At 50.3% G+C, this 22,871-nt stretch overlaps 1 protein-coding gene and 1 long non-coding RNA gene across 9 annotated transcripts in view; one reads left to right on the plus strand and one right to left on the minus strand.

The window, feature by feature from the left end:
- Positions 1 to 22,871, minus strand: part of CHCHD6 (coiled-coil-helix-coiled-coil-helix domain containing 6) — a 239,866-nt gene that overhangs the window by 51,167 nt on the left and 165,828 nt on the right. The gene's annotated exons all lie outside the window — the stretch shown is intronic.
- LOC116588742 lies at positions 7,776 to 12,631 on the plus strand. Its single transcript, XR_004285069.1, has 3 exons — positions 7,776 to 7,866; positions 9,337 to 10,105; positions 11,172 to 12,631. It is a non-coding gene; the product is annotated as an uncharacterized LOC116588742 (long non-coding RNA).

A 22,871-nucleotide genomic window follows, 5' to 3' on the forward strand; every position in this document is an offset into this window, starting at 1 on the left:
ATTTCCCTTCTCGGTGCTCTGTACCAAGCTTTTCAGCAGCATTTCCCATAGCATGCGGCAATGCTAATACACCTGTTTCCCCAACTCGGACTGGCAACCGCATGAGCCTAGGGTCAGCTTTTTTACTTTATTGATCCATACTTGAAGAATGAACAAAGGTCTTGTTATTCAGCTCACTCTGGACCTTGCAGGTCTCTGGACTCTGCCTGCCGCCTCAGCTCTGCCCTCATCACCTCTGGCCTAAAGTAGCCAATGACTTTCTACCAGCTGGACCTCCAATCCTGGAGATCTGCCCTCCTCACGGCTGCAGGAACAGTCCTGAAGCAACACCCTGTCATGTCGTGCCCTACTGTGTCCTTCCCCTCTTCCACCAGGGCACCCCCATCCTGCCCTTCCAGGCACCCCTCATTCCCTGGACATCTCCACATCCCCTTTCCTAACACACATGGCTGGCTGCAATCTGAACCTTGCAAAGATGTGAACTGCTAATTAGTGTTGTGACAGTGGCTTTCAGTGAGACCTTCCGAGAAATATTTGCATTTGTGAAAAGTCAGAGAGAAAAGATTCCTCTCTGTCACTTTCTGCTGTGCCATAATGAAGAGTCTAAGGTCAGAGCTGGGTTTCCTGGACCACGCCCCTTCTCTTCTGTGTGTTTAACTAAACTTCCAGCATTTCAGTTGCTTCTGGGGTGTGTGTGTGTGTTGCGTGTGTGTGCACTGTTGTGTATGTGACTGTGTATGTGTATGTTGTGTATGTGACTCTTGTAAGGAGAGTGGGATTTACCACTCTCCTTACAAGAGGGTGAAGAAACAGAGCTCTAGGCATCTACATACACACAACACACATATACACTCACACACATACTGTAAAGCACTAGATAAATGTAAAGCCATGTTAATCAGCAATAACTGTACATGTTTTTTAGAATTTTGATTTACACTGAATACTAAGCTTTAGCCACCAGACCTCTAGATGAGTGCTGAACTTCATCTAAAAACTCTTCTTTTAATTTTTTTTTCAAAGTAGAGTTGAGCTGCAATAGTATATTCATTTCAGGTGTACAACACAGTGACTTGACATTTATGTACATTACAAGATGCTCACCATAATTCTAGTCACCACCTGTCACCATCTAAAGTTGTTACAATATTATTGACTATATTCTCTATGCTGTCCTTTCCACCCTGACCACTCACTTACTTTGCAACTAACTGGAAGCCTGTGCTTCTTATTGGCCCTCCCTTATTTTACGCCGCCCAGTCCCCCTCTCCTCTGGCAGCAAGGGGTTTTCTCTCTGAGTCCTTTTCTTCAAGAGCTATTCTTCATTGTGTGGAGTTGAGGTGTGTCTAGGTGAGAAGACCCACACCTTTGGAGTCCTTGGTGATTTACTGGGTGACCCAGGCTGCAAAGGAGCAGCATGCCCCACAGGACACACATACAAGGTGCCCCATGGTTCCGTGGCAGGGCCACAGTCCCCCAGGAATCTGTCAGGACCGCACAGGGCTGACTCAGCTATAGCTGGGGGAGCGTCAGAAGGAGCCAGTCAGAGCAGCAGGGTCAGCTCCTCTTAGAGAGTCTGAAGGGAAGACTCCACGTTACAGTATACAGAAGAAAAAATGAATTCAGAGGAGTGGGATTGTTCGAGAAAAACTGCACGGCAGAAGTCTGACAAATAGTTAAAGGCAAAAAGATCAAAGCCCCATTTAAAGTGGTATATGAAAAAGATGTTTTAAAAAATGTCGATGGTATGTGGAAGGTTGAGCGTCTGCCTAGACCCAGGGCCGGGCCGGGAAGCGCAGAGCCAGACTGAGGCCAGGCAGTGGATATTGAAGAAGAAAGGGAAGCAGAGAGCTTTAAATGGCTGCTAAATACAGAATGGCATTTAACCTACATGGACAGAAGCCACGTGAGGGTAGACAAGGAGGGAATTCAGCGGTGTGCTTGCCGTAAACAGGACTGACAAGGTAATCTGCTGCCGTAATCACTGCGCTGGCAGGATGTGGAAGGAGGCAGGGCTGTCCAGCCGGGCCGTGCTGCTGCTCCAACACAAAAGCTGGGCAGCCAGCCATGCCTCAGTGCTGCTGCTTAGTTGGTTTTTACACTGGCGAAAACCTACTTGGCTAAGTGAATATCGAAGGAGTTCGAAAACAAAATGCAGAGCACAACAGAAAGTAAGAGAAAAAATAAAACGAAGAGGCATGAATTTTAATTCCATTTCTGTGACTTACTGGTGGACTGACCCTGAATAAAATTCAGAGTCTTGATACTGTAAATTGCTCATTCACTGCAACAGAGGGTAGTAGAGGAAAACTCTCAAACACAGCCCCAGCGATGGGACCCCTGTGAGGCCGGGAATTCTAGGGGGAGGAAAGACGATGGGATGATGTGGGACTGCGGCATGGGCTCTCTCAGGACCTAGCCATCAGACCTTCAGGTGCAGCACATGTAGGCCACAGTGCATTGAACCAGATGTTTCCGCCCTTTGTGCTAATCCCTAAAGTTCCCTGTCCAGATGAATGGCAGGAGCACCACACTCAGCAATTCTCAGCTTTAGGAGACTCTGCGCCCTCTGGGCCGGAGGCTGGCGACACGCTCCTGACAGTGGGCCTGAGTCCCTCTCTGAAGACTGCCACAAGAGAGAAGTTCCCGGGGCGCGTGGGTGGCTCAGTGGGTTAAAACCTCTGCCTTCGGCTCAGGTCATGATCCCCAGGGTCCTGGGATGCAGCCCCGCATCGGACTCTCTGCTCAGCAGGGAGCCTGCTTCCCCCCCTCTCTCTGCCTGCCTCTCTGCTTAGTTGTGATCTCTGTCTGTCAAATAAATAAATACACTATTAAAAAAAGAGAGAGAGAGAGAGAGAGAAGATCCCCCAGGCTGTCAGCTACAAGTCTGCAGCCTTTGCTCTCAGCTAAACCTTTACCTGGTCAGTTGGGGGCAGCAGGGCAGGAGACAGCCTGGCAAATCCAAAGATCGCTCCTGAGCCGACAGCAGCAGTGTCACCTGGGAACGTGTTAGAAACACCAAACATCACAGGCCCTGCCCCACGCCTGCTCTTTAGCAAGCTCCCAGGTGATCTGTGTGCATGGGAGGTTTGAGAAGCATAGGTGTGCAGAAGGTGGGCCTCCTATGGGCCTTGTTTCAATGGCATTATGTTAATTTTTACAAAAAACTGAATGCCCTTGTTTGGGCTAAGTTTGGGCTTAGTTCAGCATAGTCCTTCTATGTCTCTGTGGCTTTATACCTGCAACTCCAGAGATCTGAATTCTCACTGGCTTCTGAAGGCAACTACACTGGGGCCCTTGGTGTGGCGTTTACACTCTAGGCCAGCAGTCGTCTACCCTGGGAGTATGTTACAGTCACCACAGAAACTTTTCTATATGCATAAGGCCTGAGCCCACCCCCAGAGAGTCTGATGATCAGTCTGGGGTTGCACCCAGGCATCAGTATTTTATGTTTTTAAAAGATTGATTTATTTATTTGACAGAGAGGGGAGGGGGAGGGGCAGAGGAAGAGGGAGAGAATCCTAAAGCAGACTCCCTGCTGAGCACAGAGCCTGACTCAGGACTCAATCCCAAGACCCTGAGATTATGACCTAAGTAGAAATCAAGAGTTGGAGGCTTAACCAACTGAGCCACCCAAGTGGCCCAGCATCAGTATTTTAAAGCCGCCACCCCAAGGGATTCTCATGTACAGCTAAGGTTGGCAGTCACTGCTCTAAGGCCAGGGAAACCTGAGCTGAAAACACGAGATTCAAGCCTGGCTTTGCCACGTACTAGCTCTGTGCCTTTAGGCATGTTACTTCACCTCTCTGTGCCTTGGCTTCCTCAACCACAAAATGAGGACGGTATCTTCTTAGTAGGTGTGATGCCTCTCTCAAAGGAATAGTTAAGGATGGAGGGAGACAAGGCAGAAGGAGAAAGTGGTACAAGGCCTGGAGATGCAGGAAGTGCTCGATATATGTCAGTGGTTACTGGTGCCATTTCGCTCTGGTCTTGCAGGGGAAACTGAACCCAGTTATCATGGTGCCCCTGAGTCTTCTCTGACCAGCGGCCAATCCTTCCCCACATGGCATGGTTTCAAATGTTCCCCAAATCCTGTGGGCACTCGTTAGAAAGAACCTCCGTTGATCTCTGCTCTGGAATGGAACGTAAGCCAGACTGGGGAGACAAATGCCTCTTCTTTCATACAGTTTACACCTGCATGAACATAGTCTTAAATAACATTAGCTTTTGGGATGATTCCATTTGAGTCAGCTCTTGCTTGTGGCCTCTTGGGCACTCCTTCCTTTGCTCCCTCTCCCAACCTCCCAATTTCCCCTGGGGAATGCACACGGTTTTAGGGAAGCAGACCACAACCCCAGATCTGGGGATGGCAGTGTGTGACTGAGGTCAGGCCAACCAGTGCATACCAGTGGCCTGGCCACAGAGCTGGTGAGTGACCTAAGCTAGTCCTATTGGAATGAGTGAAACTTGCGGTGATGCCGGGAATTCTGATATTCAGCTGGCATCTCTTGTTCTGGATGGTCAGAGGAGGACAAACCCAAGGGAGTTGAGGGGAAGTGGGCAGAGTTTGCGGATGAAGCCCACCATAGAGGCTGCCCCACTCTGGGTCTCCTGTTTCCTTACGGGTTGGGCTAGAGTTTGGCTTTTTGTTTCCTGAAGCTGGAAGTTTGCATATATCACCATCACTCTGTCACTGCTCAGCTATATCAGTACCAACTCTGAGCCACATGCTGTGCTGGGAAACCTACAAACACTATCTCAAATGCCAAGGTCACAGAGGTGCTAAGCAAAATAGCTGGGAAATTAGAATCGGGTCTTTCTAACGACATATCACACTGAGCTTAATGTCAACAAAAACTCCCAGGTCTTTTCCATACATGTTGCTACAAAGTACTTGTGTAATATCTTTTCTGGAGTCAAGTAAAAAAAGCCCAACCAACATTTGTTCTGGCCAAATTTCAATGTAAAAATTTAACAAATATTCAGTTGAATGGGTATGATTTAGTGAGATCTTCAGTGATTGATTTATCACTGTGTCAGGACACTGTTGGTTGCAGATAGTAGAAAATTAGACTCAAAGAGGTCTGGACACTAAGAGGAATTGCTGGCTTACGTAGAACAGCGGTACTTTAGGTAAGAATCAAGTGACTGAACAAGGTCACCCAGAACTTGTTATTTCCACCTCCCCATTCTGCTTTCTTTAATTTGGCTTCATCCTAAGCCTGGTTCTCCTCACGGCTGCAAGGTGGCTGCCAGCAGCTACTAGGGGCCCCGCCCTTCCTTGTTGACACAGGGCTAGAAAACAGAACATCAAGCTGATGGAAGGGTACTCTCACTAATGGGAAAGGCGAAAGGAAGGAGCAAGAAAAGACACTGTGCTCCCTGAAGCCCACAGAATCCTATGATCTGACTCAAGATGTGAAGATCAATTTAAGCCAACCAGGGACCACCTTGGACTTGGCATTGGGTTCCCTTCACTCAGACATGCATGAGCTATACACAGACAGGAAGGGAGGCATCCAAATGGAAATCCAGACTCTGACACCAAAAGGAAGGAAAAGTACATGTGGGGCAGTCCCAAGTAGCACATGGGTCTGACTACTACTCAACACAGTCGGTATCCATTCAAGTTTTGGGTAATTTGCAAATCTGATCACTTGGTATTCTAGGTCTTTAAATCATCAATGAAAATGTTGATTCAAGTGAGAATGAAGAGAACTCTCAAGACTCATGCTGATCTGTTTCTTAGCATCCTTCCAGTATGGTAAACTGACCTATAATGAAACGACTTGATCATCCTAACAGGTAACCTGACCCAAAACAATGTCATCTGTCTTCTCCGAAAGTACAGTTACAGAAAATCCAAGGCACTCCCAGAATCTCCTATTTCAGATGTCTCTAAATGAAACCCTGTCAGCCTGACACCTGCAGAGCGTAGCCTGAGTGTTGATGATGCCCAAAGCCTGGTCTGCACACCCAGCTGCCCGCTAAACCCAAATACCCCATAGGTTCTCAACAGGTACACACCCGATGTGCTAGTTCTTGTTGTTTTTAAATATGGATTGAGGTGTAATTCATATAACAGAAAATGAACAATTTTTAAGTGCACATTTCAGTGGCACTCAGTATAATCATAACATTGCACAACCATAATATCTATGAACATGCTTGGACATATATTTGTTTGAGTCCCTGTTTTTGTTGCTTTGGGCTATATACCTAAGAGTAGAGCTGTAGCATATGGTATTTTAGCTTTTTGAGGAATTGCCAAACTTTTCCACGGTGGCTGAAAAGCAAAACATTGCATTCCCACCAGCAATGTACAAGGGTTTCAATTTCTCCACAACATCACTAACACTTATTATCCTCTTTAAACAAAGAAAGTTAGAGCCATCCTAGTGGGTGTGAGGTGGTACATAATTGTTTTGATTTGCATTTCCCTAATGAGTAATGACACTGGACATCTTTTCATGTATCTGGTGGCTACTTGTGTGCTTTCTGTGCCTGTATTGAGTTGGATTGCTTATCTTTCTATTCTTGAGTTGTAAGAGTTTCCCCTTTTAACTCCTTCCTTTTAACTCCGTTATTCCAGCAAGAACTCTCAGAATACTACCTCTTTACTCCCTCATTACCCTGAGGGTCACCAATTTCTGTTGTTCTACCTTAGAAATAGCAGAAAATGCCTCCTTTCCTCTCTGTCCTTCCTCCTACATGCCCTACTTCAGATTTTCCAGGACTCTTCCCACGACAGTCAAAACAGCCTTGCACGTTTTCTCCCCATCTCCAAGTTTCTCCCACCTTCCTTCTAAATTCTGTAGCACAAATTTCATCTTGTTACTCCTGTGCTAACATTTCCATGCCTTCTGGGACAAAACCCGAGCATCGTGGCGTGGCGGCAAAGCCCTCCTCGGCCTCCCTACCTGTCTCTCACGTCCATCTGCAGCAACGCTGCTCCGCAAAACATCTGAGAAGCTGCGTGTCACTCCCTCAGCTACATGTTTGGTTATTCCTGGCCAGTGTGGGTCCCAGCCTGGACAAAAGTCCCCTCTGTCTCCTGGAGGTCCCCCTAACCCATCCTACCAGATCTGATTCCGATTTCATTTCTCGGAGATGATGCCTGGACTCCTGCAGTCCATGTGAGTGGACCCTCTGTTGGTGGTCCAACAGCATCACTTTTATCACATGCTGCAATGCCAAGTACGGGGCCTGCACACCCAGGCTACCCTTCCTGGAGACACTGCCCCTTGGGAGGCTCTCTCAGGATGGCTGCCAACTAGACTGTGGGTGGGCTTGACCTGAGGATGGAATGCAGTCTGGAGCACACAGAGAAGGCAGGCTACTTGAGTACATGAGGAGGATGGATGGAATGGAGAAGTCAACAGGAAAATGCCATTAAAAAGAGCACAAATCATCACAGGGCCAAACAAGAGGTGGTACATTGCTGGGGTGAGGGGGAGCCAGCTTCCAGCACCTTCATGCATCCAGGCTGTGGGCAGGGTGCCTGAGCAGCTAGCCTCATGAGCACCGCATCTGACACACAGAACCCACACAGATGCGCAATGCTATGAGGGGAACTGTGCCCTCCCAGATTCCTATGTTGAAGTCCTAACCCCCAGAATCTCAGAGTATGACCTTATTTGGCAATAAGGCTGATGCCGATGTGAGGAGCTAGGATGAGGTCACAGTGGAGCAACCAACAGAACAGGCATAGTCCCACTCTTTTTTTTTTTTTTTTTATAGTCCCACTCTTGATGCACTTATGGGCCAGCGTGGAGACAGACAAGAAAGCGCAGGCGGCAGCTGTCATGCACACAAAGGAAATCAAGCAGAGCAGGATGATGGAGAGCCAAGTGCGGGCACATCAAGGTACCTCACGGGGCAGGGAGAATCATCTCCAAGGAGTATACTAGAGGCTTCATGGAGAAAACATAAACAAAAACAGGTTAAAAGGAAAGAACAGAAAGAATGAGGGAAAAGGAAAAGAGAAAAAGAAAGAAAGGTATGGGAGACTAGTGTCGCGGGCAGGGTGAGGAGGACGGCAGGAGAGGCGTGTGGAGCAGAGCACACGGGGCTGTGCTTCACTTCCCGTGACAGGGATGTCGCCTGCAGATTGTGCTCAGAACAAGTTAGCCACGAAGTATTTGCTAAGCAAAAGACGTAACTCTTTAAAAGGACATGGTCACAGGAGCCCACATAGCTGTTCCCAAGGCGTGCCCAAACCTTAACTCTGTCAGTCGAATGAAAAGTTTGCCGGGAGGTCAGCTAGCTTCTGGGACACGTTTTAGAACCTCTTCTTCCCTTAGAAGAACCAAGGTTCAGCTGGCTGTCCTTGATCTGCAGACACCCCTGCATCCCCCATCTCGAGACTTGTTTGTTGTCCCTTGGCACTCTGCCTCCACTCCGGGCGCCACAGGCACTGCTTCCCAAGGCTCCTGTGTTCCTTCTGCTTCTCTAATCCTTTTTGGCTCAGCATAGTTTTTCTCGTTTCTTCCTCAAACTTCTGAAAGATAAAACTGTCAGCAAGTCGAGTTGGGAGCTCTGCTTTTAGCTGGCAAAGGCAGGGCCCATCACAGCTAGGCTCTGCCTGTCTGCATCTCTGTGATCTGTAATGGCATCAGGAGGAGAATCTTATCTTAGGAAAAGTAATTGCATCCACCAGGAATAAAAAGTTTCCGAATCCACCAGGAAAGGAAATATACTGGCCTTGTTTCTGAACATTGGGTGGGATTACACCACAACTGGCTGCTGATGGTGGGTGGTGATCACAACACAATTAGCATCCTGGTGGAGGCAGAAAGCCAGAATCCTCGATCAGGTGGTCAGTGGTGCAGCATATAGCTGTTAGTCTGCCAGCATTTGCTCGCTCTCTCCCCTGCGCGTCGCTGCGGCCTCCCCTACTCAGCCCAGGTTCTGCAAGTGATGCTGCTGGGGACCCAGGCTAAGCCTGGGAGTGTACTTAGCCACAGGCCACAGGGATGGGTGTGGGGAGGCCCCACGTTCTCACCCTGGGGGCATTTGAGGTCAGGCACCTCCCAAGGGTACTTCTGTCTCCACTTGTGGGAGAGGGACCTGCTCCTGTGGGTGCTGTGATGATACGAGCCTACAGCTGAAAGGGCCATCTGGTGAAACCTGAGAACAGAAAGCTCTGGGGAAGAAGAGCTGGCTGGGGCATCTCTCATGACCGGAGATGAGAAGCACCTAAATCCAGATCTAGCCCTGAAGGTTCTGGTGGTCTTCCTACCCACCCCTCTCTTCTCTATTCAAAATGGAGCATTTGGATTGTGTTAACCACTTATAATGTAGAGACCTCAATGCTGTCACCTCTTTTTATAAAAGGGACTACATGAGAAGATAAGCCTCCTGCAGAAGAGTGAGCAACCTCAGGAGCCTGTGGTGCTCCCAGGTGAGCACAGCTGCTGGAGGGGGCTCTGCCCACGTAGCATGCCACCCCGGGTCACGCCAGGGCCAAGGCCAGACATGGGAGCACAGGTATCCTTCCACAGCTGCGACTGCCTATTGGACACTCACTTCTGGGTGCAGATGAGAACTCCATCAGCCTGAGCTGAAGAGCCAGAGAGGCACCGTGTCGGACACATCAAAGAAGAAGCCGGCTGGAGAGCCGAGGCTGATGTAGGAACATCGACTCAAAGTCTTCTGGGCATGTGGAGTGATGCTCTGAGGGGTGAAGTCACTACACAAATCTTCACCAAGATGAGGGATGGAAGGCTACTCCATATTCTAAAGAACAGTCATTCTCACACTGTGGACCTATCTGGAGTAGCTGGGCCAGTCCTGGTGACCATGATGGGGAGCACCTTCCCAGGGAGATGGCTTTCCTCTTTCTTATGCAGTAGGGGCTCTGGAGCTCTGCAGAGCCATGGTCAATGCTGTGCATGGGGCTAGCGTCTTACTGCTGCACTCTCACACCTCCACCATGGTCTGCTGTAGGTTCCAAGATAATCCTTTCTGTTCTTAACTTGGAAGAGGACCGTGAATGTGTGTGGGGGCCAAAGCTAATACATGGATCCTTCCTGTGCTCCTAATTACACTTGAGAATTGTAAAAAAAAAAAAAAAAAAATCCTCAAGTACCTGACACTCCAGCAGGTGAGACATGCCACATAGGTGAATACCTTCAATGCAGGGTTAAGGACAGAAAGTTCTAGAAGTAGGAGGCAGGCATTGGACAAGTGGGTCCAGTGCAAAGGGGTAGCAGGTACTGAGAAAGTAGGGAAGGCAGCCTTTGAGGGGTTCCTCACAGTCAAGCACACTGTGCTCCTCTGGGGGCAGAAAGCACAGGCTCTGGAATTAGAGGGATCCAGGTTAGTGTCCTTGCCCCACTACTCGCGGCCCACGTGACTTCATGTGAGGAAGCAACCTGTCTGACTGTACCCTCCTAACCCACAAGCGTAGACAATGATACTGTCTACCTCATGGTGGGGTGTGGCCATAAGGAGTCTGCTGGGAGTGCATGCCCGGTACATTGCTGGTGTGCATTAATAAGTAGCCATGTCTGTTAACAGGTGACTTCCCAGTTGTAAAGAAAAGGGAATCCCAGAAGGTATCAGCAAGTAGCAAAATACTTGAGTTTAATGTTTTCTTAAATGTCCTTTTTGCTGGGGGCAGAAAAGGGAGTTGCCCCTTCGGGATGGACTTCTGAAGGACAGTTGAGGGTCGTGGGAGCTGGCTGGCAGCTGGGAGGCCAAGGAACAGGGGTGATCTCATGCTGGGCCCTAAAGCTCTGATGCTCCTCTCCCACATCTGACAGAAACTGTGGGAACCCAGTTTGCAGTTTGCAGTGAAGGCAGTCACTGCAAAACCAACAAAGCAGAATACTCCAGAGAAAGGCTTTTTATAGGGTGTTCTCCAAATACAGGCAATCTTTACTGGAACCCTGTAAGTTTCTGTATTCTCAGACAGAGAACAGGGTCATGGAGGTATTACCAACACCACAGCCCTTCTTGGTAGAAACACCAGAATTGTCCACTCAGGAAGGCCTCTGTGCTGGAGAGCCCAAGCTGAGCCTAAGACACTGGTTAGCTGGGGGAAGGGATGGAAGGGACCTTTCAGGCAGAGCAAATGGCATGCCAAACCCCTAGGGGGACAGAGTGAAAGAAAGAATGGCTATAGGTTCTCAAAACTAACTGCAAACGATCTCATCAAATTCAATCAGCCAGAGATGTCCAGGAACATCATCTCCTTTTTATAGATGAGAAAACATTCAGAGATGAAGGAAGTGTCCAAGGTCACAGAGCCAGTGAGTAGAAGAAGCAAGATATAAACCCAGGTCTGTCTGGCTCTTCAAACCATCAAATGGCTACACTTTCTCCAACAGATAACAGAGAGTAAAAACGCCCTGCAGTTAAAAGCCAGGAAAGAATAAACAGGACCAAATCAGGGGAAAAGGCAGGCCTGCTCTGTTCATGGTGATGACCTAGTTAAAAGAGAAACACCCCTCTCCAGCACATTAACCCTTAGCACCCACACTGCCAACACATCCAAGAGCAGAGAAGTATTCCAGATTTGCTGTCTGCTGAAATCGTGACACTCCTGTGCAAGTAGCTTGCCCTGCTCACAGCACTTAGAGACACCGAGGGTTAACATTTCCCAAAGCACTGCCAGCCTCTCCTTGTTGAACAGAGACAACAGCCCTGCTGGAGGGATGCCTCAGGTCAGGTCCCCGGTGAGGTGAGAGCTAGCGAGTGCCACTCCCCCTCCCACATGATGCTCTGTTCCTCTAGCTCTCCTTCAGCTCCCGGCCCCTTCTCCAGGACACAGCCATGCAGGGGGGTGGAGCTGACCAAGCTTCTGGGGAAAGAAGCACCTAGATGGCTGCCCCGGCCACAGCAGTAGGAAGGTGCTGTTCAGACCACAAGGTGTGGCTGATAGGGACACTAGTCCACCTGGATGGGTATGAGGAAAGTGAGCCTGCCCAACAGTTTCTCACTAGGGGAGAAGTTTCATGTCAGGGAGAAAACCCACCAGGGAGAGATGCCCACCACACTCATCAACTCTCCCTTCTGGAGTTTCCCATTCTCCTCTGTGCTACCGCTGGCTGGACTAGAACCACCACACACTTACTGGTCTGTATCCCTTTCCAGGTTCAATGAGACCCACTCTGCCCCTGCAGAAGTAGGGGCCCCAGAGAATAGGTTTTATACCTAATGGCCCTGAACTCCTTACTCTAGCTGATCAGACAAAAGGGCAGCCAATCCTCAGCCTGGTTGGTGGTGATGGCGGTCACACAAGGAGGAAGTTATCAGGGTGGGTTAAGGCCAAGGAGAACCAAAGCCTGGGAAAGAAACACTTGAGCTCAGAGCAAACACAGAGCAGGGCTCGTGACAAGCTGGTCAGGAGGAAGTGGACCCAGTCTAGCACAGAGGGAAGCAGAAACTCCAGCCAGAGCTGCCTAGGGCCCTGTCAATTTCCTCGTTCTAATGCCTCAACAAAGTCCCAGATAGCAGAGAAAAGGGAACACACGCCCTCCAGGGTCCAGGGGGTAAAGATGGAAGTTGCCTGAGGCAAGGAAAAATAAAATTACTCTGAAATTACCTATTTTATCTTAAAAGTAACTTGAATTTTCTATGCTATTCCATAACACCAGTGTTTGCTTTAACATAAAAAATGGCATTTCTCTCCCCAAAACTTCACATAAAGTTGATGTTCTAGGATGTGCCCTTTCTAGTCCTCTATCCTTGTTCTTGGCAAGGGAGCAGACAGCCCCAGGGGACACACCCACCCTGGGATGTGACAAGCCCGCTCCTCAGCTCTCACCTGCACACTGCTAACCAGAAAGCTCGCTAACAGATAAATGCCTGTTCTCACGCATCTCTGAGCCTCCAGGTCTCACCTTCTGACACCTCCTAAATGAGGGCAATCACATTATTACATACACACGCAGCCATGAGCTCCCTCAGAAGGCTTTCACTCATTTCTCACCTATGTGGCAAGGTAGGATGCAGAGGCCAGAGGCAGCGGGGGCGGGTGGGGTCAGCAAATAAAGCAAAGGGACAAGTCTGGTGCAAGCACGAGTCACAGCCTTCTGCCACCAAGCTCTGCTTCGATGCCTAACAAGACCTACACTAAGGAACACACGGAAGATCTAGGGACTTCTAAGGAAACACTTGCTCTCCAAATAATGGGTAGTGTCTCCTGTTGACCAAGGCAGGGGGCTTATTGCTGGAACTTGAACTCCCCTTTCTACTGGCCCAGATAACATTTCCACTTAAATATGTTGTGAACTGAACAGCAGCCTGTGCAGATGGGATATCATTTCCTCTACCCTACCAAAAGGCTTTGTCCTCCTGCCCTTCCCCCTGCTGCCAACAGTCCAAAATGATGGATGGAGAGGACACTGCTGGTGAGATGCAGCCAGCCAAGAGTGGTCATTCCTATCTGTCATCCCGATACCCAGCCCCTCGGGAAGCTCTTCCTTCCAAACAGCTCTGGGAAGAATCTTTCCCTTTCACTAACTCCCTGTGCCCTCCGGCAAGTCACCTCACCTCTCCAGGTTGTAGCAAAATGAGGCAATTAGATCACATTGATTTGAAGGTTCTTTCCAGCTTGAAGAATCTATGATTGTAGCTATGTAGTCATTAACAAGAAGGAGAAAGGTTTCTAGAAGCCGACAGAGAGAGAACTCTAAGACGTATTATTAAAGTGAAAAAAGCAAGCTGCAGAACAATACAGGATGATTCCATTTGGGTAAAATATATGCTTGAATATGCATTAAAATGGGTTTAAAGGCTACACAAGAAGGTGTTAACAGTGGCTGCTCTCTGGCAAGTGGGATGAGGGGCCAGTGAAAAAGAGGTACTCAGTTTTGCACTGTCTTACATGTCTCTTCACGTGTGCACAGGACTTTTATTTTTTTAAAGATTTTATTTATTTATGATGGAGAAAGACACAGTGAGGGAGGGAGCACAAGCACAAGGAGCTGGAGAGGGAGAAGCAGGCTCCCCGCTGAGCAGGGAGCTCAACTCGGGGCTCGATCCCAGGACCCTGGGATCATGAACCTGAGCCAAAGGCAGATGCTTAATGACTGAGCCACGCAGGTGCCCCACACATGACTTTTAAAGTAAATAAATAAACGTGTGGAGAGCACCTACAGTTCTTCACATCTCTGCAGTGCCTTCGGGTCTGGGCTCACGATGGAGTGACAGCTCTGATGTCTTTTCTGCCTGGCTGTGTGGCCCTACCACACACATCTTGCAGAACAACAAATAGCTGGATATGAGTCTTATCAAGACCCTTCCAGGTTTAGCCTCCCGAAAACACATTAACTCTTTCTGGGCAGAATCCTGGGCAGTGCGTTCACTGCTTCCTTGGTGGTGGTGGTGGTGAGCCCAGGGCAGGGCCATTGCAGGCCAGGGCCTCCTTCTACAATGGTCACCGTCTCCTTGTCCACTCACTGGTACCTGGACATCCAGGGCATGTCCCCTCCCAACCGCCCCCCAGGAGTGGGTCCCTTCTCCCACAGCTTTAAGGCACCTATTTGCGAGTAGCCTCTCCCCCCGGCCTAGGAGCAAGGCAGCACAGGATGCTAGGAGTCACCACCTCTTCCCTCTGTGGAAGAGGAGTGTGATGGGCTCCCCAGCACTCAAAACCATCCTCTAAACCACCCTCCCTCAGGGGAGTTCAGTGTCTGTCCCCAGGCAGACCTCCCCTGCTGGCTCTGAAGGGACCCTCCTAGGGCAGGCTCCCCACAGACCCGCCCCTCCCAATCTGGAGCCCTGCTATCACGGAGCGCCAGAACTGTCTTAGTTCGGGGAATAACAAAGAACCTAGGCTCACTGGATCAATGGCCGTGAGAGCAAGAAATGGGAGCTATTAGGCATGCTCAATGTCTGCCTTGCCCTCATCCAAGGTAGGCCCGAGCCGCACCGCCAGAGGAAGCAGCAGCTCCAGTCCCCACAGGCTAGATGAGCTGGAGAATATGAATTAGCTACTCAGGGTGACGAGATATCTCAGTGGTGAAGTGCAGAGGGAAGAAACCTCCTTTACCCAGGGATCCAAATGATTACACACTGCTCTGTTCAAGGCTTAGAGATCACTCAGTTACACACAAATCAGCTGAAGAGACTTGTAGGCAATAAGCTGTCTGAGAAAAGGAAGATCTCCCCAAACAGCAGCACCTTCCCCCAAGACAGGCAGCACAGAAGTTGGAAATGTCAGGGGCAGGGAAGGAGTGCTCTGTATGACATGGCAGAAAAGGAATTCGTGTGTGAGTCTCAAATCTAAGAGGAACAAACTATGAGGTTCCTAAGGAGTGCGAGGGCCAGGATCACAAAGGTTTCTAGAACACATGTTTCCTGTGAAAATGAGGAGGGGCTGAGGTTTAAAGAAAGTTCATTATACAGAGGAGGCAAGGGGTGTGAATGCCGTCTTCACCATCTCAAATGCTGGATTCAGATAGGAACAGACCTTGTACCTCTAGAAGGCAGAACCATTCAGGGAATTTTCCTGGAAGCCCAACACAGAGAAAGCTCTAATAACCAGAGCTCTCGAGCAAAGAAGCGAACTACATTCTGAAGTATGAGCACCCTACGGTGGGAAAGATCACTGGCATGCCAGGAAGCTATGGAAGAATGTTCTAGACAGTCAAAGATGGGGATGAATGACAACTATGGTTCAGAATCCCAGCCAGGCCATGAAGTTTTCATGGCTTTTGCACCAGGTTTTGTAGTCTCTTTGCAGTTCAACTGAATATTGGCTGGCTCACCCTGACAGACTTCTAGGACTGTGTAAAAACAGGGGCCCGTTTGGGAGCGGAGCTGGTCCAGGCTAGCTCTGAGAAGGTTGTGATGGCAGTCTTTCAGAGGAGGGCTGAGCTAGGATGGGGCAGAGGGCGCCCCCTCAAATTTGGCTCAGAGCTGGGGGAGCCCATACCCAGGCCTCTCTGCTGTGTCCAAGACCCAGGCACCACAGGATGTCAGGGCATTCCTGCAGAGCCACAACACACAACTTTCCCAAATGCCTAAAGGCTTAGATGTCAAGGCCCCAAGGTACGGAGCCACCCAGGGACTTCTGAATGCTCAGGGGCTAGGGCAACACTGTCACTTCCACACCCTTGTCCCCAAGTGTCCCTTCCTTTCCTGTGTACACAGCAGTTCAGGACAAGAGCTGAAAGCCTTCGTTGATCCCGCCCCTCTCCGCCCCTCTCTCTAATTCGACACTTCACACCCACTGGTAAGTCTGGTCATGCTAACCTCAAACATATTTCACGTCCAGCCACCTCTCACGCTCTTGCACTAAAGAGAGCCAACTACTATGTTCTCCCATTGCCAGACTTGCCCTACTGGTTCTGCCTTCTCACAGTGACCACCTCCATCATCCCACTCCTTCGGAGAAACAGCCCAGCTGCCTCCCATCAGCCACCGAGGCCTGCTCACCCGGCCTCTCCTCTGGTGGGCCTCTCCTCTGGTTGGCCTCGCCCTGGCGCCTCTCCCACTGGGCTCTGGCCACACTGACCTCTCTGCCTTGTGCACATGCAAGTTCATTTCCACCCCAGGGCCTTTTCAGTTAGCTTATCCTTCTGCTGGAAGACCTTCCCAGAGTTCTGGCCCAGGTCAGCTTCCCCAGGGCTTTCTATGAGTGCCACCTACTCATTCAATTCTCAGCTCAAAGGTCCCTTTCTTAGGGTAGCCTGCACAGACCTTGCTGATTCGACACTCCCCAGACCTTCCTAACACCACACCCCTTACTGTCCTCAACTTACCAGCACCTGGTATTCTGTCTCCCAGAGAGTAGGGCACTGTCCTGTTTATGGCTAACTCCCCAGTACCAAGAACAGTGCCTGATACACAGCAACTTCTAAATGAATTAACCCTATCCCATTCTCCCACCCTCCCATCCCCAACCCCAGCCAAATTGCAATCCCATTTGATAGTTTCTAAAAGCTCCTCACCTCCATCTACACTAAGCTCTTTCCCATCCCCATAGCCCCTCCCAGCTCCCCAGCAACCCCATGCAGAGTTAAGACACTGCTTCTTATGGAAAAGGGTCATGGCAATGAGGTGGGTTAGGGATAGTAAAAAGGCTGGCTGAAAACCACTGCTGGGAAGGACATCTGGAAAAATCAAAGCACCAAGAGCTGTAACTTCTTAAGTTATATGATGCACCATAACATCTTATAATGTGGTTAGAAGGGCTCTCAGAGAACCCAGTAGCTTTAAAACCTGGACTAAGGAGCTGTTGCCCAGTGGACTTTCACCTGGAAGCCTGACACACTGCGAAAAGTGCTGGGGCACTGCTTAGTATGCAGCAGAGGCCCGGGCCCTCTCCCACCTCCCCCCCCCCCCCATTCTGCCACCCCTAGGGGGCCTCAAGGAGCCGGGCTCCTATGCGGTAGGCGGTAGGTGCCGTAGGCAGGAGGACAGCAGTCAACGAGGGAAGCCAGAGCTGCCCCTGCTTGTGAGGGGCGAGCGCATGCCTGGGACGCTGTCCAACCTTTAGCTCTTGCTCAGCTATTAATATTTCTCCAAACTGCTGACAACTCCCGGCTCCCCCGCTGGCAGCAGGGCTTTTCCCAGTGACACAGAAAAATCTACCCGTTTTCCAAGCAGCTGGCACATGATTTAGGGAAGCCCCAGTGATGAGCCAAGCCCCTCTGGGGTCACTGCAAAGTCCCTCTGACTGCCCCTGGCCACACTGGCTATGCAGGATGCAGACGAAACAGCAGCTGTGAGGAGCCTGTGGCCTTGATCCAGAGCCTGCCCACACTGTCTGCTTGCCTGGTGAACGGTCAGCCGAGGGCCAGCTGATGCAGCCACTGTGCTGGGCCCTTCTGCATTACCAGCAAACCTGCAAACACGAGCAGGGTCCAACCAGCCACTATCCCTGTGGTGCCTTCTGTGGACCCAGTCGGAGACTGCAGTCCAGACACTGGCCGTTTGCTGGGGTTGCTGTGGCAACAGGCTCCTTCCTATAAATGATGCTCCTAACACTCATGAAGGCAGTCCCTCCGCTCAGGAGAGGCTGCAGGAGGGAGGTATAGAAAGGCAGCAGGAAATAATACAGTGGTGATGTGTGGAAAAGCCTGCTGCGAGGGTCCCAGCCAGGAACAGACGGGAACATGAAGTCCCCACGTGGTTCACAAGTGCAGCCTTCCCTGTGCAGAGACGGGTGGGGCAGACACAGCCTGCTCAGGCAGACTGGGACCACGTGACTTGGGTAGCGCCGAGGAGCACCGAGTTCCTGAACCGCCAAGGCCCAGAGCCAGGTCACCTCTTCAAGGCTGGAATACAGCCATGGCAGTGCCTGGTGTCTGGACCCTGCCATATCTTGTCCTCTGAGAAGATGGAGGCAGAACATACTGACCAGCCGTTTCTAGCCCAGCCCCCTTCCCAATGACACCCCAACAGTTGGCACAGTGACCTTCCAGACACCTTGGCCCTGCTCCCACAATGGCCTCCAGGATGAAGCCTGTACCCCTTAGCACCCTCATAGCCTTGCTCTGGGCTCCTCGTGCCTTCTGTCCTCCAGAGCTACTTCAGGCCACTGGGCCTCAACGGGGCAAATTCCTAGACTTTCTTTATGGTTAACTCTGAAACGACCTCTTTTAAGCAGCCTTCACTGGTCTGCAGAGTCCATCAGCCACCCTAGGTTTTTATTTCCTCCACCATGGTGTGTGCCCCTTCAAGCTAGAATGTGCTGGTGACCTTGCTTCCACAGGGCAGCCAGCCACCTGCAAGCTAGGCAGCCTGATTTCCTTGTCTCCACATCAGAGCAGAGCAGACTCAGAGCCCTGCCATGGAGCTGAGCTACCATGACTCCCCACAGGGACCATGCTTTCATCTCCCCACGGCTGGGCACTGCACGGAGACCAGGGGCTGACGTGTCCACTTCCTTCCTGGAGCGGAGTTCCCAGCTGATTCATGAGGTCACTTCGAGGTCCGCAGGACCAACTCCAGCTCGGGCTCTGTGCTAAGGCATCTCCATGGGGGAAAGAACACAGTCCTGCCCTGAGTTGGGCAGAGTAGGCACAGCTCCTGGGATACACAGAGAAAGCATACCTACTTTTTTTCTCCAATATCCTGCTAAGTTTACCGGGTAGACAAAGGTTGTCTCCTATCCTTGGGTTAAAAATTGGGTGCCCATATAACTTTCCTGCTAACTTTTATCACATGATTTCTCCGAGGTAACTGAAATGTCCAGCTCCAGACAGTCTTCCCCAGGGTTCTTCTACTCCCCGCCAGCCCTGCCTAGCCATCCTGGTCCTCTTATTGGGAGTTCACAAAAGGAGCAGAAGCCAAGGGAAACTGAGCACTGGGGCTCTGAGACCACTGATGTCTGCAGGTGCACCAATGCCCTGCCAGTGTTGGCGGGCTCTCCTGGCACTGCCTGGATGGGAGGGCTGCAACTCCTCCTTAGTGCCTAGAACCCCCGAGGTACCCTGCCTCTCTCAACTGACCTCTGCCCCATCCACATGGCCTGTGGTCTCCAGGATGTCCTACAGCGCGTGAGATACACAGTTCCTGAGAAGCCTGCATGCAGCAGGGTAAGGCATGCTGGGGAAATGTCTCTGATTAATTTCAGCAGTATTAATTGGAAAGCAGCCATTGGCACAGTACCTGGTAGGGAAGAATAACTCAGTATCTGCTGAATGAGGAATGGTTAAATGGATAAATACAATTAGGTGCCACAGAAGGGGAATTCTTAATTATGCCTTAGCTCTGATGTTAGATAACAGACCATTTCCAGGGGTTCTTTATCAGATAGGATTAGATTCAGCTACAGATAACAGAACGCCTCCAGTAACAGTGGCTCAAACCACATGGAAGTCCTTTTCTCTCTTACAAAGGAAGCCAGATGCAGGCAGTCCCAACGGTGTAATGACCCTACAATGCAGAGGGGCTCAGGCTCCCTCTACCTTTCTGCTCTAGCATCCTGTGTTGCCTCTGGTGTCCCTTGAGGGAAAGGTTCCGGAGCCCCACATCCATCCTTCAGCGGGTCAGAGAGAGGGAAAAGGGGAGGACTCCAGCTGCGTCTGCCCTCTCTGAGCCGCCCCCCGGCAACATCCCATACTCACAAGTGCTGGGCTAGAATGAGGTCATGACCACCCTCAGCTGCAGAGAGGCTTGGAAGTGGATATTAATAGGAGTATTTACCACCCCAAATAAAACTGGAGTTCTAACATCAGACATCAGAATGGATCCTGAGCTGGCAACTAGCGGGTTCCTGACCAGGCATACACTTGGTGGTGCTTAGTTAGGCTCATGCTTCTGTGCTCATGATTTTCATCCAGCTCCAAAGCTGTCCCAGTGGGGTGAGCACCGTGAACTGCACGGCTGCCTGCCCAGATATCTCTAGCTCTGCGAATGGCCCAAAGTGGCCCACTGCACAGGGTTTCCAGGATGCCCTCGGCAAGCTAGTACCCCATGGACATCACTAATGTTTTGGTCAGAGTCTAGAGTCCTTGGAAATCCACTGGGAATGAATGGCTAAGAGTTGCAAGGCCTGGTTTCAGGCCTCAGTTCAGCCAGGGTAACAAAAAGTGAATTTTTCTGGGAGCCATTCTCTTGAGCCTTCACACAGGGATGGCAGTAGTGAGCTAGAGCCCCTTGTATGGGGCCAACGTGGATCTTCCTGAACTCCCAGCTGACACTGGGACATGACCAGAACATCCACAGTGATTGGTACAAATAATGGCACTCAACCCAAGAAGGCAAGCCAGCAATCCCTGGGTGGAAGAAAAGACAGCAGTGACAGCAGTGATAGCGCTGGAAGTTACCACTTACTAGGCACTAGCCATGGGCTGGGTTGTTAATCCTTAGGACTGTGCTGTAAGGTAGGAATTGTTAACAGCCCTACTCTATAGATTGGGGGGGGGGGGGAAGACACTCACAGGAGTAAATCGCTTGCCTGAGGTTACGCGGTCACTGAGGGGCATGCCTGACTGCTATTCTAGAGCATCTAGATGCCTGCCTCTAGCTGATTCTCTGGTGGATAGTTTCCCCTTTTCTCTTGCTGATCTGCACACAGCATAATGACCAGGAGTGGGTATAAAGCTAACATCCACAGTGGATACCAAATTTGAGACTCAGGACAGAGGATTTTCATCAATCTTTATGGAGAATAAATAGTCCTATGCTATAGAAAAAAGAATAATTCTCCAACACATTCTAGCTGATAGCCTTGAGCCAAAAAGCAACCCAGGAAAGCAAAAAGGAAACTGCAGGGTTGATGAGGGAAGGGTCAGGGGCAGGGTGGAGGGAGAGCTGTGGTGCCCAATGAATGAGGCTGAATCCTGTGACAGAGGTGCTGTCCTGGTAAGAAGGGGTTGAGAGGCTCCTGAGGCCCCTGCCAGCACCTAGATTACAAGTGGTGGCTCAGGAAGGGTTCCAAGCATGTGGGAGGCTGGCACCCAAGTGGTACAATGGCTCCTCCTCAGGTCCTGACCTCCTTTGCCATCCAGGGGTGTGGGCTCCCTGTGCCAGGAGAAGGTGTGCTAGACAGCAGGGAGCCGGCAAGTAGTGGAGCTCAGAGCAGAAGAGACAGGAGAAATGGAGTCAGAAGGAGATGAGTCCAGGATGAGAGGCAGGTAAAAGGGGATCTCACAGACCACCAAGCTCCCCAAAGGGAAATACAAAGAGTGGACCGTGGTCCTGAAATAGCCCAGGCCCATGGGGCAGGGGAACAGGGGTAGGTAGGAAAGGGTGGAGCTCAGTAACTGGAGACGGTGCCCATCTGGGAGCAACCAGCACCTACAATCTAAAAGGGCTTTCCCCTATCTACAAGTGGAGATCTCAAAGTGTGGGCTGAGGACACCTGGGGGGTTCCCTGAGACCCTCTGGGGGATATTCTTGACCCACACGAGATATTCTTGTGTGCAGCCAGATCGTCTTCATATGCTTCAACCAAACAGCAGATTGCAAGAGATTGAATGCAGATACGAGCATCTAGCTCTCTTTCCATTAAACCAGACATTGAGAATGCAAAATTTTAAATAATGCTACTCCCCTCACTAAATTTTTTTATTGAAAAAAGTTATTTTTTCATTAAAAATGTTATATATATTAACATGTAATAGGCTTATGACAATTATTTTTAAATGCACAAATAAACTATTTTGAAACATGCTATTTCATTTCTTATTAAGGTTGACATTGATAGTTTTGGCCCATATAAACAAAAGCTCTTCGGGGTTCTCAATTTTTATGAGTGTAAAGAGGTCCCAAACCAAAGAGCTTGAGAACTGCCGTCCTTCATATTCTTGGACCCATTCTCTAAGGCACCTGGGCTGCTTCTCTATTCCCAGCCCCCCAAGAAATGCGGGTCCTGGAGAACTTCAGGGCAGTAGGTGAAATGAGGAGAAATAAAGATGATGGGGGCGGTAGACCCTTTGCATGGATTCTGTTCATTCTTACTCGGGACAGGCTGGGGCTCTGACTGCCCAGCATCCATTTCCCAGTCTTGACTCCATCTTCAACTCTGTACTAGAAACACCTATTGCATTGGATGTGGTCTGGGGGCATTTCAATCAGGGGCCTGTGTGACCAGAGCAGGGCCACTGACATCCCTGACAGACTCAGAACCTTGAGCAAGGGGCACACCGTTGGAGAACAGCTGACATCACTTTCTTCGGCCGGCGCCTCCCTCCCTATGGCTACTTCCTACCTTGGGGTTGCCCTGGTCCTACAACATGCCCAAGTCTGGTGTCATCTTCCTGCCCATTCTGGTGAGTGTCAGTCCACCTCAGCTGCACAACCGCTGCCCTGCGGGCCACCCACTCCTATCCTGTGCCCCACTCCCATGTTTGCCATCTTGAACCATCCAACATGCCATGCCACTCCACACCTCCATGCTTCTGCATCCTCTAGGCCTGACATGCAGACTCCTCCACCCCAGAACCTCAAGCCAGCGCCAGCAAGCT

This window comes from Mustela erminea, chromosome 1, assembly GCF_009829155.1.
Source record: "Mustela erminea isolate mMusErm1 chromosome 1, mMusErm1.Pri, whole genome shotgun sequence".
In the NCBI taxonomy this organism is placed as follows: Eukaryota; Metazoa; Chordata; class Mammalia; order Carnivora; family Mustelidae; genus Mustela; species Mustela erminea.